Source organism: Ochotona princeps, chromosome 3, assembly GCF_030435755.1.
Source record: "Ochotona princeps isolate mOchPri1 chromosome 3, mOchPri1.hap1, whole genome shotgun sequence".
NCBI classification, from domain to species: domain Eukaryota; kingdom Metazoa; phylum Chordata; class Mammalia; order Lagomorpha; family Ochotonidae; genus Ochotona; species Ochotona princeps.
The window spans coordinates 77,583,179-77,597,376 of NC_080834.1; the positions used below are offsets into that span (position 1 = coordinate 77,583,179).

Here is a 14,198-nt window from a genome sequence, read left to right on the forward strand (position 1 = left end):
AAGAACCGGATGGTCGTAAACATCACTAACTGGTTTTCACAAACTTTGACCATTAAGACTTTATTGACAGCTTACACTAAATCTCCTGTCATTGCTGATTACTATACAACAATGTATTTAGTAGCTGTCTTTACAATTTCCCTCAGAGGAGCAATGAAATTATCCCCAGAAAGTGGAACTTTTTAAAAAGGGCAAAAAAGTCCCAAGGCTCTGGGGACAGTTTACTGGATGAAATATTATCCCTGAATTTCCAAACTGACACTTAAACCAACAGCCCAAATGTACCTGTTTTATGTTTATTTCTGTGAACATTTTAAAATCTAGAACCACTGAATGGTAATAGCAAGTAGAAACAACGACAGAAATGAGTAGGTGCAGAAAGTCTACTTCTGAGTACCCAGAGGAAGAAATGCTAAATGGGGCAGCCTCGACTGGTTTAAGATCGGAAACAGGCTCATTCGGGCTGTAAAGGAGTCTTTTACATTTTGTAGTGCATCACAGATCTCCTTCATCCTAGCCCTATATAATCAGGTTCTATTCCCTACACAGACAGTGCCTCTTCCTGTAGTTTCCATGGAAGGAGCAGCCTGTGCAAGTTTAGGGCCATGAAACAGTATTATTATAGTGGGAGTTGGCATGAAATGTAAAATGCAAAGCCCTGTCTCTCCTCTCCCCCCCCAGAGTTGGCTCCAGCTCCCTGTATCTTATCTCTCACCCCTCCCTCTGCACGTAATCCCTCAGCAGGCTGCACTGTTACTCACCCCTTCCCAAATCCCCTTTGCCTTGACCATTTCCTCAGTGCAGAAGGTCTTTTATTTCACCATGAAAGCCACATATGCCATCATAAAGTACAGATGCTCCTTTATCTGAGTGCCTTTGTACCATCTTTAAAAACATTAAGTATTACATTACATTATCTCATTACATCATGTTAGACAGTAAATGAAGTTTATTTAAACTAAAGATGGAATTAAAATGGTTTTTGTGCAGAGTAGTTTGAAATCCATGCTTAACTTTTTCATAATATTGCATTTTTTATGAATTTTTGGGTATTCCTTACAGACACATCAAAAAATGTCTGATTTTTTTTTTTTCTGTCTTCCCCAAATCTAGGCACACCCATGTGTAACACAGAAGTACTTAGTAAACTTGCCTTTACTATTCCTTACTTTCTGCCATGTATTGAGACTCTCTAATGCAGTGGCTGTACATATCTGACTTTAGAATCAAGGTGTGAAGGAAGTGGTAAACTATGGAACTCAGGCGAAAGGGAAAATAACAACACAGAGAAGAGAGGTTAAGTTCCCTGCTTTTGCTTGGCTGGGCTTTTCTGTGATAAGCAGATAAGATGCAAAGAAAATTCCTTTTTAAAAATTCCTGCCTTGCAGGGAAAGGAGACCAATTCAGGGTCTTCAAGTGATTAGGAAAGTAAGCCAGAAAAACACAGCTGGAATAGGTTAATCTAAAAGAGATACAACACACACACACACACACACACACACACACACACACACTTACTACAATCCTTTTCCTGCCTGGTGCCTATAAATTCACAGAGGAGACTGGTTGTAGGCCAGAAAGAGAAAATTTTGATACAGAAATTAATCAGACATTCCAAATGGATTGATTTTTCTCATAGTTGGAGAATCAATTATACAATAGTTCAAACATAAAACAGTGCAAAAAAATGATAATTAAACTCACCAAAGAGACAAAACTCAGATATTCATCTTTTTGTGTCTCTTGAAAGTTCAAGTAATTGTCGTTTTAATTTTAGGTAAGTTTCTGGTATTAATTTGGCTAGTGTACTATTTTTATGTTTATAGTTAGCAAAAGACTTAAGCAAAATAAATTGTCCAGTAAGATTACTGGAATTTAAAAAAAAAAGAGCAGAAATGTAAAACGAGAAAGAAGCAAAGTCTTTGCAACTCTCATACAATAATTTATTAGAAACTTTGATTCTGAGCTTCCTAGAAACCAGGACAATGAGACACATTGGTTTGCACAGCTGTCCTTAACAGGGATTGCAGATCCAGTGAAGTGGATGTTTCTAACGAAGATACATTTACTTTCTAAGACAGAAAAAAATTTATTGTAGTACTAAATTCCAAAGAGTATGTGATGTGGAACTCGTATATAACATTGTACAACACAATGGTCAACGTGATTGTAGACAGTTCCAGAGAGGGACAGCTATAGTTGGAAACCACTCTTTTGAGCTCTCTCATTGTGCTATCTATCCTCTGTGAAGAGTTCAGAAAATATGAGTTGGGTGTCATTAGTTACACTTTACAAAATACAACTTTGTTTTTCAATGAGGGCAGACAAAGGACTGAAATTACTTGGCAGTCAGGCTTTAACAACTGATGCTTGCCTGCCTCCCGAAACAGCTGTTCCTGGAGTCAGACGGGATGAGAACCGGCTGAGTTAATAACCATGAAAAGTTGTTACACTATCAGTATAGAGAACAGGAAGAGATACACAGATATGGGACATCAAAAGCTTATCTATTCCAACCAACCTTTGTTAATGAAAGGAAAGAGTAGCAACAATAATTTCTTTCCCAATTCAGGGGGTGGAGGATGCAGAAAAGTAGGATCAGATACCACAGCCACTAGAGATTCTGGAGAGGCAGCCAGCTGAGAAATGTTGTGGTGTAGTTTAGAGCACAGCCTCCCTTGTGCAAGACTCAGAACTGTGGACACAGGGCATGCAGCTCTGGTCTGTGATCTAATAGGAGAACTTTAAAGAACCCCAGTAATAGAAAAGTTCATGGGAAAAGTTCATTGCTTTATTTACCCTCTAATTTTTTTTGTGGTATAATAACCTTTTTATTAGTAAAACTAAAATACATTTAAAAATTGGTTGAATCTTTTCAGCCACACCATTTGTTAACCACAGAATCTTTTTTTTTATTACATTTCATTTTATGACACAGTTTCATAGGCTCTGGGATTCCCCCAACCCTTCCCCGTACCCTCCCCTCATGGTGGATTCCTCCACCTTGTTGCAGCATTACAGTCCAAATCCAATCATAACTTTTTCATTGTCAGCATGTACTTTGCATAGTGTCCAGCACTTGGTGTCCAGATAAATTCAACAGTTTCTTGGGGAGACCATCTCCGGTCTGAAGGCACAGCTGGCAGAATATCATCCCTACCAATTAAAAGCCACAACCCTCTATATTTAAAAAAAAAATTTACAACAGTTTAAAAAAAAGGTTTGTTAGCAAACAATAACAGTAACAATAATAGTTACTTATTGAGTGTTTCCTCTACATTTTATGATGTCCGTGTTCACACTTGCCAATTGACAATGGCACCTTCAGATCTTTTCTAGTGCCAGGTATTTATGGGCATTACAAGAGCTACTTAAAAAAAAACATATGTAGAGTGAAAAGTGTGCAAGGAAAGAAAGCCAGAAAAATGAGTACTTTTTGAGCTGTTTCCACCTTATTAAGTCCTGGAAAACAGTGAATTTGGATAAAATGACCTTGGACTTCAAAGAGTTTTGTTATTTGAATGTACAGAAATGGCAACACATAAATCAAGGCAGTGTTTTTGTTTGTTTGTTTTTTACTTTTTGCCTGATAATTAGAACCTTCTTTCATTACATAAGGCCTTGCTTTGGCAATACTCACAGACAGCAAATGGTGAGCTCTAGAGCTTCGTTGCATCGGCTCAAACTTTGACCCTATCACCTTGTTAACTGGGCAACCACTGACTTGTAATTCATGTTCTCACTCCTAGGAAGGTTGGAGTAAAAGTATATTTGTCATAGAGTGGATAGACTAACATGTATAATACACAATGTAATAGTTGCTCTTAGGAACTGTTAGCAATGTACTTCTTAGGAATATTGGCCACTTGATCATGGCTGTTCTGGATGTGTTGTATTACTATCCTTGCACCTTACGTCTTCTGAACAGAAAGTGACTGTGGCTAAGACATCTATACACTCAGGTGTATTGCTGGCCTTGTTCCAGACAAGGTGAAGTTTGTAACCAAAATGCTTTGGATCAAAGCTGTCTTTCATTCTTGAGCATCAACCACCTGCCAGACATGGACTGAGGCTCGCTAGTGATATAGCACTGAGAGAACAGGTAGGAACCTCTGACTGCAGAATGTTCACATTCTAGTGAGGACAGATGGAGCACAATATCGAAACATGCATTTTATAATCCGCTAGAAGGTGGTAATTAAGTCAGCAAAATAAATAAATAAATAAATAAATAAATAAAGCTTACTGGTACAAAAAGGATCTCCCATATAGACATGAGGAACAGGGTGACATTTGATCTTTTTTTTTTCCCAATTTATCTGAAAGTCAGCGTTACAAAAAGAGAAATAAAGAGACAGAGAGATCCTCCATCTGTTGGCTCATCCTCCAGATGGCTGTAACAGCTGAGGCTGGACCAGGCCAGTTAGGAGCCTCATCTGGTTCTTCCCTATGGATGAGAGGGACTTAAATACTTGGACCATCTTCCATTGTTTTTCCCAGACCATTAGCAGGGAGCTGACTGCACAGTTGAGTGGTCAAGACACAAATTGGCACCCATGTGTGATGCCAGTGTCATGAGCATCAGCTTTACCCAGCATATCACAACGATGACCCCTGAATAAAGTTTTGAAGGTAGGAAAAAAAATGAGGTAGCAAGCCATCAATTACAACTGGGCAGTGGAGGGGAGGAGTCCTAAGCAGAGAGGGCAATTATCATGAATGCCCTAAGGTGGGGGGATACCTGTCTAGACATCAGACCGAGGAATACTGAGATGGCTGTCGTGACAAAAGCTAGGCGGGTAAAGTGAAGAAAAGTAGAAGATGGTGTCTAGAAGAACAGATCATGCATTGCTCTTCTGGGGTAGTATATGGATGTATATATTGGCTTTTCTTCTGAGGTGAAGGCCGCTGTGAGACTTCAAGTGTGATGTGTGCTGCCTTAATGTTAAAAAAGGTCAAAAGAAAGGATCACCTTGGTTGCTATGTTGAGAATATCCTGTATGTAGGCAAAAGTACCAACAAGACAAGGTTAATCCAATTCACAGCTTCATGAGAGATTAAATGTGGGCAGTAATAACAATGGGGGGTGATCCTGGCATTGAATTCTGGATGTATGAAAAGCCTGTGAGACATTCAAGTGAGCAATTGCTAGGAGCCTGGAGTTTGGGACACAGGGCCAGGTTGGAGGTGGGATTTGAGTCATCAGCAAGTAGATGGTATTTAGTGCCATGAAACAGAATGAGATCACCAAAGAAGGGAATGTAGATTAAGACCAGTGGTCCAAAGAACTCCAAGCACTCCAAGGCTCCAAGGCTGAGAGAAGAGAAGGAATTAACAAATGAGACAGAAGGCACAGTGGGTCAGGACTATCACCATGATGATGTTGTATCTTGGAAGTCAAGCACCAGTGTTTCAGGAAAAAGTAACCAGCTGCTAATTGATGCTGACAGTTCAAGCAAAGATGAAGACTGAGAAACATCTTTGGACCTGATAGCTTGATCTCAATAAGAACTCTAGGCACATGGCAGAAAGAAGAGCTGGAGAGCAGCAAACAAGAAGAGAGAATTTGGGGGCAGGTTTTCTGAACAACTGTTTAAAGTTTTGCTATAGTTGAGCAGATAAAGGGCAAATGTCTGGGAGAACAAGTAAAAATTTTAAAACTTCCGTTATTTAATTTTATTTATTTATTTTAATTGGAAAGGCAGACTAACAGAGAGAAGGAGTGACAGAAAGATCTTCTATCTTCTGGTTCACTCTCCAAATGGCAACAGCCAGAGCTGAGCTGGACTGATTTGAAGCCAGAATCCAGGTGTATTCGGGTCTCCCATGTGGGTGTAGGGTCCCAAGCTATTTGGTCATCTTCTGCTGCTTTCCTGGGCCATCAGCAGGGAGCTGGCTGAGAAGCAGAGCAACTGGCACCCATATGGGATGCCATGCTTGGAGGTGGAGGTTTAGCCATTTGAGCTAAATGCGCCAGCACCAATTCCAGGATCCATTCTTACGGCTGGATACAGAATATTATTTTATGTTGTTGGGGATGACCCAAAAAAGAGAAGGAAGTGATGGTGTGGACGCAAAAGAGCACAGTTAAAGCAGCTAATCATTGGATTGGTCAGTCTGTGTTTCTGTGAGGGAAAATATCCCATGGTGAGTGTCCCCAGGATTAGAAATCAGATTTTTGCATATCATATGAAAAGTACACTCCAAATGTGAAGACACAATGCAGTACGCATCTCTACTTCCAAATAAAAGATGGACTCCCAATGAAACTGTTGAATATATCTTGACAGTGGGATGCTGTATTCTCTCCCATTGTCCATACCTATGATGGCAGGATACATTTAAGTAGCAGGATGATGGACTTAAGACTGCTTATGAAGGTCTAGACTATTGTTAATAATATAGGGGAAATCATTGGAAGGGGATATTTGAGAAGAGGGGAAGGGAAATCCCAGAGCCTATGGATCTGTATGATAAAATAATAAATAGATAAATTTTAAAAAGAAGTGTACACTTCAACTACATTAAATCTGTTCTCTTTATATTAATACAGGCAATATATTTAACTTTAAAAAGAGCATTAAATAAGCCACTCAAGGTGTACTAAGTCCTAGTCAAGGTGACAGCTACTTGTCAAGCATCATATTGGCTGCCCTGCAGCATCGGTACTGTTGCAACTATTGCAACTACTGTACATGGAGAAAGCATCGCTGGAGCTTGTCTCAAGTTAAATAGTTGGCCCTTCATTGTTCTTTTTACCTGTTGGCAGTTTCTCTTGTTCAGGGAGTCGCCCAGAACGTGGTGGGAGTTCACACTCCTGCTTGCGGACCGCCTTGTCCAGTTCACCGCGGTTTCTGGGAAGCGCCCGAAGCACGGCGTGCCCCATCAATGCTACAGTCATTGGTCGTAACAGTACAGAAAAATAAGCTTTAACCCTCTTGGGCTCAGAACGCTGAAGGCGTTCTCCTGTGAGTTGGTAAAGCTTCTTTCCTGACGCATCAGGTAACCGTGCCCGCGGGCGGACAGTTGGGTGAGGTGCGGCCACCTGGAGTTTCCCCACAGAAACAGCCTCGTAGGGCGAAGAAATCAGCACCAGAGGACGGATACTCTCCCGTCCTTCTGCCATTTCATTAAAAAAATAAGAAGAAAGTCTGTCACAAAAAACAAAAATCTTTCTAATTGCTGCGCGGGGTGCGGTGTAGAGAAGCTGCCGCCCGGTGGGAAGCCGAACAATCCGGCCCCACCTGCTGCACCAGCCCGGGGGCGAAACCAGTCGCCCCTTCATTGAGTCAACCCCCAAGCTGACCGCCTGGCTGGTCAGGAAGGGGGCCGGGGCGCGGGGCCGAACCGCGCGGAGCCCACCACCGCTGCCCGGGGGGAGCGGCGTGCTTGGACAGGCGCACTGGGCGCGCCTTCCAGCTGAGGAGTCAGACACCCGGCGCCGCCGCAGCACCAGGTGAGGAAAAAGCGGCCGTGAATCGGGAACAGGGAGCCGCGCCGCTTCCCCGCGCCGGGGCGGGTCCCCGGGGGCGCTGCTGCCTCCCCCGCCACCGACTTGGTCGCCGCCTGTTGCGCGGCGGAGAGTTGGGGGCGGAGAGGAGGCAGTGGCGGCGCCGGCCGAGGAGGGGCGCGCTGACTGCGCAGCGCCAGTCCCGGGTGGCCTGCGGGCGCACGGTCGGGGTTGGAGCAGCGGCGGGGCCGGGGCTGGGGCCCGGGTCAGAGGAAGCCGGGGAAAGGGCCGGGCCAGAGGGCGGCGGGGCCGGCGGAGAGCGGTCGCCCGAAGGGAAGATGAGACGGTGAGTGGGCGCCGGGGCGCAGACTCCCCTTTCTTCTCTTGCAGCCGGTGGGGACAAAAGCCAAGGCTGGGGTCGGCGGAACCCGGGCTGTGCAGCTTTGGGGAGCCCCTGAAGTCGGCTGTGCATTTCTCTGGGGTGCTGGGTGGCACTTTGAGGAGATCTTGAGGGAAAGGAGTGTCCGGATAGGGGGAGATGCTTTCCAGGGTTGAGTGTAGGAAACTGGAAGGATGGGGGGGGGGGGACTCTGAGGCAACTTTTGCCGACAGTTATGGAATGCGCCAGGAAAGAGAGAGATCGGGAACTAAGGGCTAGATCCTTAGGGAGGAGATGGTCCTGTGGTAGACTGCGTTGGGGCAAGGGACTTGAGAAGACACCCCCACCTCGACACCCATATAGCTTGACTGGCTGCGCTGCGTCTAGTTCCACTTTGTCTTTGAAGGGTGAAGCTAGCCAGTTTGGGCCGCCGTGAGCCTCCGACTCCAGCCTGGAGCTAAAGACCCCGAAAACTTTTTGCTGTGGTCGTCTGCACACCCCGAGAAATAGCGGCTGGAACGTGGGGGCGGGGGGGGGGAGAGCAAGGACGCCTGAGGCGCTGTCCCGCTGAGGAGCCAGAGACTGAGATAGTGTGTGTGTGTGTGTGTGTATACATACACGTATTTGCGCGCGCCGGGATGTTTGTTAACTTAGCACTAACATTCGTAACTTATTAAAGCCCGAGGACCCGGCTAACTCTCGCCACCGCCAGGAAATTAAAAGGCTGTCACACTGTCCCTCCCAGTGTAAGGGTTTCCTGTTTGAAAGAGCTTTAGAAGTCAAACCTGCTTCCAGCAGCGCCTCATTTACTTTTCTTATGTAAAGCAGGGAGCACCGCCCGCAGCCTTTTAGTGGGTGGACTGGCCGGGGGCTGGATATCCTGGAGGATGGCCCTGCCCATTTCCCTAGAAGTCCTCCTCCCGCAGCCCCGGAGTGGTCCTCAGCGCGCTGGGGTGCGCGGCGAGCCAGGGCCAGGCGCAGCTGCCAGGGCACTGGGAGAGGCGTGTAATCGTGGAGTTCTTTAAAGTAAATATTTGCCAGCCACCTTTCCCTTCGTTTTATGAATGTGTACATGATAGTTGTAGATTTTCAGGTATTGGACGTGGAACTTTTAAGCTGTCTGGATTCACTCAGGCGTTTAAGAATATGTGTCCGAGATTCTAACATCTGAATTCGGTTGTTAGAGGTCTTTTAAATGAGGGTCACCGTTTCACGGGGTTAAACTTTTGCTCCGTGAACACTTGAATTCTTGCTTCCTGGTGGGATAGCAACGGAGTAGTTGGATTTGGGATAAATAAACTTTAGGGGGTGCTCATTATTTTAACAGACTGGCTTTATTACTCATGCCCTTGGCCTCAATTGTGTAAATATTTGTTTGAATCAAGGACTAGGGTCTTTGAAAAGTAACAGTTGTGTCTATTCATGGTTCTTTTTTTTTCACATCCTTGGTTTAGTTACTTTAAAGAGGGTTTCTCCTTATACATTTAATATGGGAATTTAAAGTTATACGCGCTTAAGAAATTGAAAAATCTCCAAAATGTTTGTAACTGGCGGTTCCTTTAAGAGCAAGAGGGGCTTTGAGTTTTTGCCCTTAGTTGACTAAAGGGGCTTGTCACTAAATGGGAAAATGAGATGTTTGGTCAAGGGTAGTCATCATTTCAGTCAATTTGCAGGCTTCAATCTGTTTCAACCAGTTCACAGCTGTAGTCCTTTGGGGGGCTGAGATCCTCTGTAGGGGGTGTCTCCCGGAGCCCTATTTGAAGTGGGGCAGGGAAAAGAGGCTTGGGAAGTTAGGCTCTGGATGGCTGACCTCCTCCCACAGGAGCCTTGATGCTTTATAAGCAAGAACAGCCTTTCCAGAGGCTTTTTAACATTCCATCCCTTCGCCCCTTAGGAAGAGGGATGAAATAACCAAAGTGATTAGAGCAACCTTTAGTTTTCTATCTCTCCTTCAAAACCCATTTCGAGGTGTGTATGCCCAGAGTTGGTACCGGGTGCTCTAATGGTTACCCTAGAAGACAGGATTTCTTTTCAATACTTTGAAAGAGTACTTGAGGTTGTGGTTAGGTTAGGGTAGTTGAGGTTAGGTTTGCTAATTTTAACCCTTAATAGGGAAGCAATGCTGTAAATGACGTAGCTCTGTACAGCTTCCAGGGATGTTACCTACCTGCACTGTTATTCTAATTGATAAATTGTAAGTCTCCTTTTGAAACAAAACAGCTTCAATGTGATATGCATCACTTTTTTAAAGATTTATTTATTTTTATTGCAAAGTCAGATATACAGAGAGGAGGAGAGAAAGAGAGGAAGATCCTCCGTCCGATGATTCACTCCCCAAGTGACCACAGTGACCGCAACAGCCGGTACTGTGCCAATCCAGAGCCAGGAGCCAGTAACTTCCTCCAGGTCTCCTACACGGGTGCAGGGTCCCAAGGCTTTGGGCCGTCCTCGATTGCTTTCCCAGGCCACAAGCAGGGAGCTGGATGGGAAGTGGAGCAGCTGGGATAAGAACCAAGAACCAGTGCCCATATGTGATCCCGGGGCATTCAAGGCAAGGACTTTAGCCTCTAGGCCATGCCGCCGGGTCCGTAATAGGGTTTTAAAAGTGATGCATATGAGCCTAGCATGGTGGCCAAGCTGCTAAAGTCTTCACCTTGAATGTGCTGGGTTCTAATATGAGTGCCAGTTCTAATCCCAGCAGCCCCACTTCCCATCCAGCTCCCTGCTTGTGGCCTGGGAAAGCAGTTGAGGACGGCCCAAAGCCTTGGGACCCTGCACCCACGTGGGAGACCCGGAGGAGGTTCCTGGTTCTGGGCTTTGGATCGGCGCAGCACCGGCCATTGTGGTCACTTGGGGAGTGAATCACCGGACCGAAGTTCTTCCTCTCTGTCTCTGCTCCTCTCTGTATATCTGACTTTGTAGTTAAAAATAAATAAATCTTTTTAAAAAAAGATTCTCAGTTTAAAAAAAACCCTATTACTATGAAGTATTTCAAAAAGTTCATGAGAAATTGAATTAAAAGATGAGTTTATTTTGGTGCAAATGAGTTCAATCCTTGCATAATTTTTGATAATACATGTTTTCTATCAGGCTTTGGAGACTGAAGATCTGTATGGATTTCAAATTTTTTGTGTTGTAAAATATAAGGTTTATTTTAAACTTCCACTTCTACCAATTGTTGGTAATTTGCTTATATGCAGAGCAATAATTCTCAATGAGGTAGGAGGGGATTTTTATCCCCCTGGGACATTGGCAGTGCATTTTTGATGATCACACTGGGGTTGGGGGAGTACTTTGGACAGTCTGTGGGTAGGGCCTTGGCTGCTGTTATATCACATTCAATGCAGGGCATACACATAACAAAAGCCGCCTAGCTACAAACCCAGCAGTAGAGTGTTACCTCTAGGGTATGTGTTAACAAGATTAGGGATCTTAATCTAATGGAGATCCTCCAAGAAACTTGTTTAGCTGTGTCCCCGCTCAACTGAAAGAGACCTTGTCATAGAAGCCCTTTTGTCCGGGTGAGATTCCTTTGCCCTTGGCATTTGGAGTGTTAGTGCACCACAGAGGTGAAGGAGCTTGATGTGTGTGCTGGAGCACAGGGGCCTCAGTGATCCAGGCTTGGCTTTTGCAGATGTAAACATTGAGATGCCTAAGGATTAATGACTCAGAGGGTCTCAAGTGACTTAGGGACAGACATAGTTCTAGGTATATACTGCGATTAGAGAATTAAACATTGTTATTCGGGCTAATGGGAATGTCAAAAATGCTCATTAAGCCATTGGATCTACCCCTTCGTGAGAGTTCAGAAGTACTCTTTTCTGGGGGGATGTGAAGTCTGTGATGGAGCAGGGATGGCACTAGCTGTCATGACTGTGGAGCATATGTCTGGCTGTGTCCGTTCCATGGAGGGGATAATCGCATTGTGTGACCTGTGACGCTCTACTTTGGAGGTCTGCACCATCCTTTGCATGGCAGAGTGGGCAACAGATGGGCGCACAGACTTGGCAGATGTTGCTTTTGAATTCAGGTACAATATAAAACCTTCTAATTTTTTTTGTCCTTCCAATGCTTTATGAGTTAAGAGTGGTGTCTGTGAAAGGATAAAGTTGTCTTGGATAGATGAAAAGAGCGAGAGTGACTTTCTCCCTGTGGTAATAGAAAACACACCTGTCCTGTGAAAAGATGAGCCTGTGTTGAGGCAGTGGGCTAGAGTGTCGGGGGGATTCACAAGCTGATGAGTGGATAGCTCAGAAAAGAAATCAGAAAGCAGTTCAAGCTGGAGTATAATTTGGGTAAGCAGAACAAAATAATCTTAGGCATAAAAGGAATTTTAGGGCCTGGCATGGTAGCCTCGCAACTAAAGTCCTTACTTTGTACATGCCAGGATCCCATATTATGGACACCAGTTCTAATCCCAGCCGCCCTGCTTCCCATGCAGTTCCCTGCTTGTGGCCTGGGAAAGCAGTCAAGGATGGCCCAAGGCCTTGGGACCTTGCACCTGTGTAGGAGACCTCCAGAGGGTTTCAGGCTCCTGGCTCTGGAGCAGCACAGCTCCGGCCAATGCAACCACTTGGGGGGTGAATCAACGGACGGAGCATCTTCCTCTCTGTCTCTCTTCCTTTCTGTATATCTGACTTTGCAATAAAAACGAACTAAATAACTAACTAAATAAAAATAAACCTTTTTTACTAAAGGAATTTTAGATATCTTCTTATTTGAATCTTTTGTTGCCAATCCACTTCACATGCCTAGATGGTGGCGGAAGCTATAAGCCAACTCTAACTCATGATCTATTACACTTCATCTTTTTTTTTTAAAGATTTATTCATTTTATTACAGTCAGATATATAGAGAGGAGGAGAGACAGAGAGGAAGATCCTCCGTCCGATGATTCACTCCCCAAGTGAGCCGCAACAGCCGGTGCGCGCCGATCGAAGCTGGGAACCAGGAACCTCCTCCGGGTCTCCCACACAGGTGCAGGGTCCCAATGCATTGGGCCGTCCTCGACTGTTTTCCCAGGCCACAAGCAGGGAGCTGGATGGGAAGTGGAGCTGCTGGGATAAGAACCAAAAACCAGTGCCCATATGGGATCCCGGGGCACTGAAGGCGAGGACTTTAGCCGCTAGGCCACGCCGCCGGGCCCTATTACACTTCATTTTAAAACCTGCAGCCTCCTCTAGATTGTGTTTACTTAGTTGGGAAGAAGATGATAATAAGTTAAAATTATGAATTTTCTCAGTGAGTTTGCATGCTAACAGTGAAGGGCTCTGTTTATAGGAAGGAGTTTTTGATTATCTGTAAAGATTGTGCACATATGGCCTGATCAGTCACAAATGTGTACCTTCACATTTGCATTATTCTGGTTAGCCATAAGGCTTGTGATTATGGATTCTAGTTGTGTGTGCCAAGTGGTCCTGCCACAGTAGTTACATCATTTATGCCTCAAATCTGGGCAGGTCCTTTGATATAAGACAGCATTCTGTATGCCCTTCCTGGAAGAGATGAGAGCACTGAATAATATTCAAGTTGTTTCTTGTCATTTTGAAATTAACCAATGGGTACACTTCAAAGACAAGTACCTAGCAATTTATTAGAAATGACTCAAAAATGCTAACTTATAAGGGTGTACTCCCTCAGGTGCAATGTTAAAAGGATGTAGTAGTATTTTCATGATCACCTTTTTCTGACCATTTCTTAATCACTCCCTCCCAAACCAATGATAGAAGACATGAATAATTTTTAAAGTAATCATTTGCTGAGAATATTTATTGGAATTTGGTTGATGTGATACTTGTTTTTTGAAAGGGAACAAAATCAAAAGAGCATATTTTCAAATCCCTCAAAAAATGTTTAGTAAGGTTGAAACTGTCACTGAGTTACTCATTGATTTGAAGTTTCAGGATTTAATTTGTGCACATTTATTTTCTGTGTATTTAGAAATATTTCTGAGATGTTGTTGGAAAGAATATTTGTACTGTATTTACTTTGAAGGCAAGATTGTTATCTCTTCAGAAGCTAGTGTTCAGTAAGAGAAACCCAAGTGTGGAAATCATTGTACTGTGCAATGAGAAAGGTAATAGCTGCCAACGAGTGCTATTCCAAGAAAGTGGTAACAGAGACATAGAGTCACAACTGCATTGTGGAGAGAAGTTTGGGGGAAGTTATTGTTAGAGTTGTTTGTTTAGTGTGCAGGGTTGATTTCTGATTAACTACTTTTCCTTCCTTTACTAATTAAGAGGAAGAAAACATCTGTGCTTGCCGATATTTAGTATTGTCACCTTGTGCCGGGTCAGCTTTTCTAAGACTTGCTGCTGGGCCCGGCGGCGTGGCCTAGCGGCTGAAGTCCTCACCTTGAAAACCCTGGGA

General features: G+C 44.2%; 1 protein-coding gene across 15 annotated transcripts in view; it reads left to right on the forward strand.

Moving 5' to 3' along the window:
- The first annotated feature begins 7,268 nt into the window (after positions 1 to 7,268).
- The window catches only part of PHLDB2 (pleckstrin homology like domain family B member 2), a 105,521-nt gene continuing 98,591 nt past the window's right edge, over positions 7,269 to 14,198 (forward strand). For all 15 annotated transcript variants that reach the window (XM_058661855.1, XM_058661856.1, XM_058661860.1 and 12 more), the window contains exon 1: positions 7,269 to 7,796. The gene's annotated coding sequence lies outside the window, so the exon portion shown is untranslated. The remainder of the gene's footprint in view (positions 7,797 to 14,198) is intronic.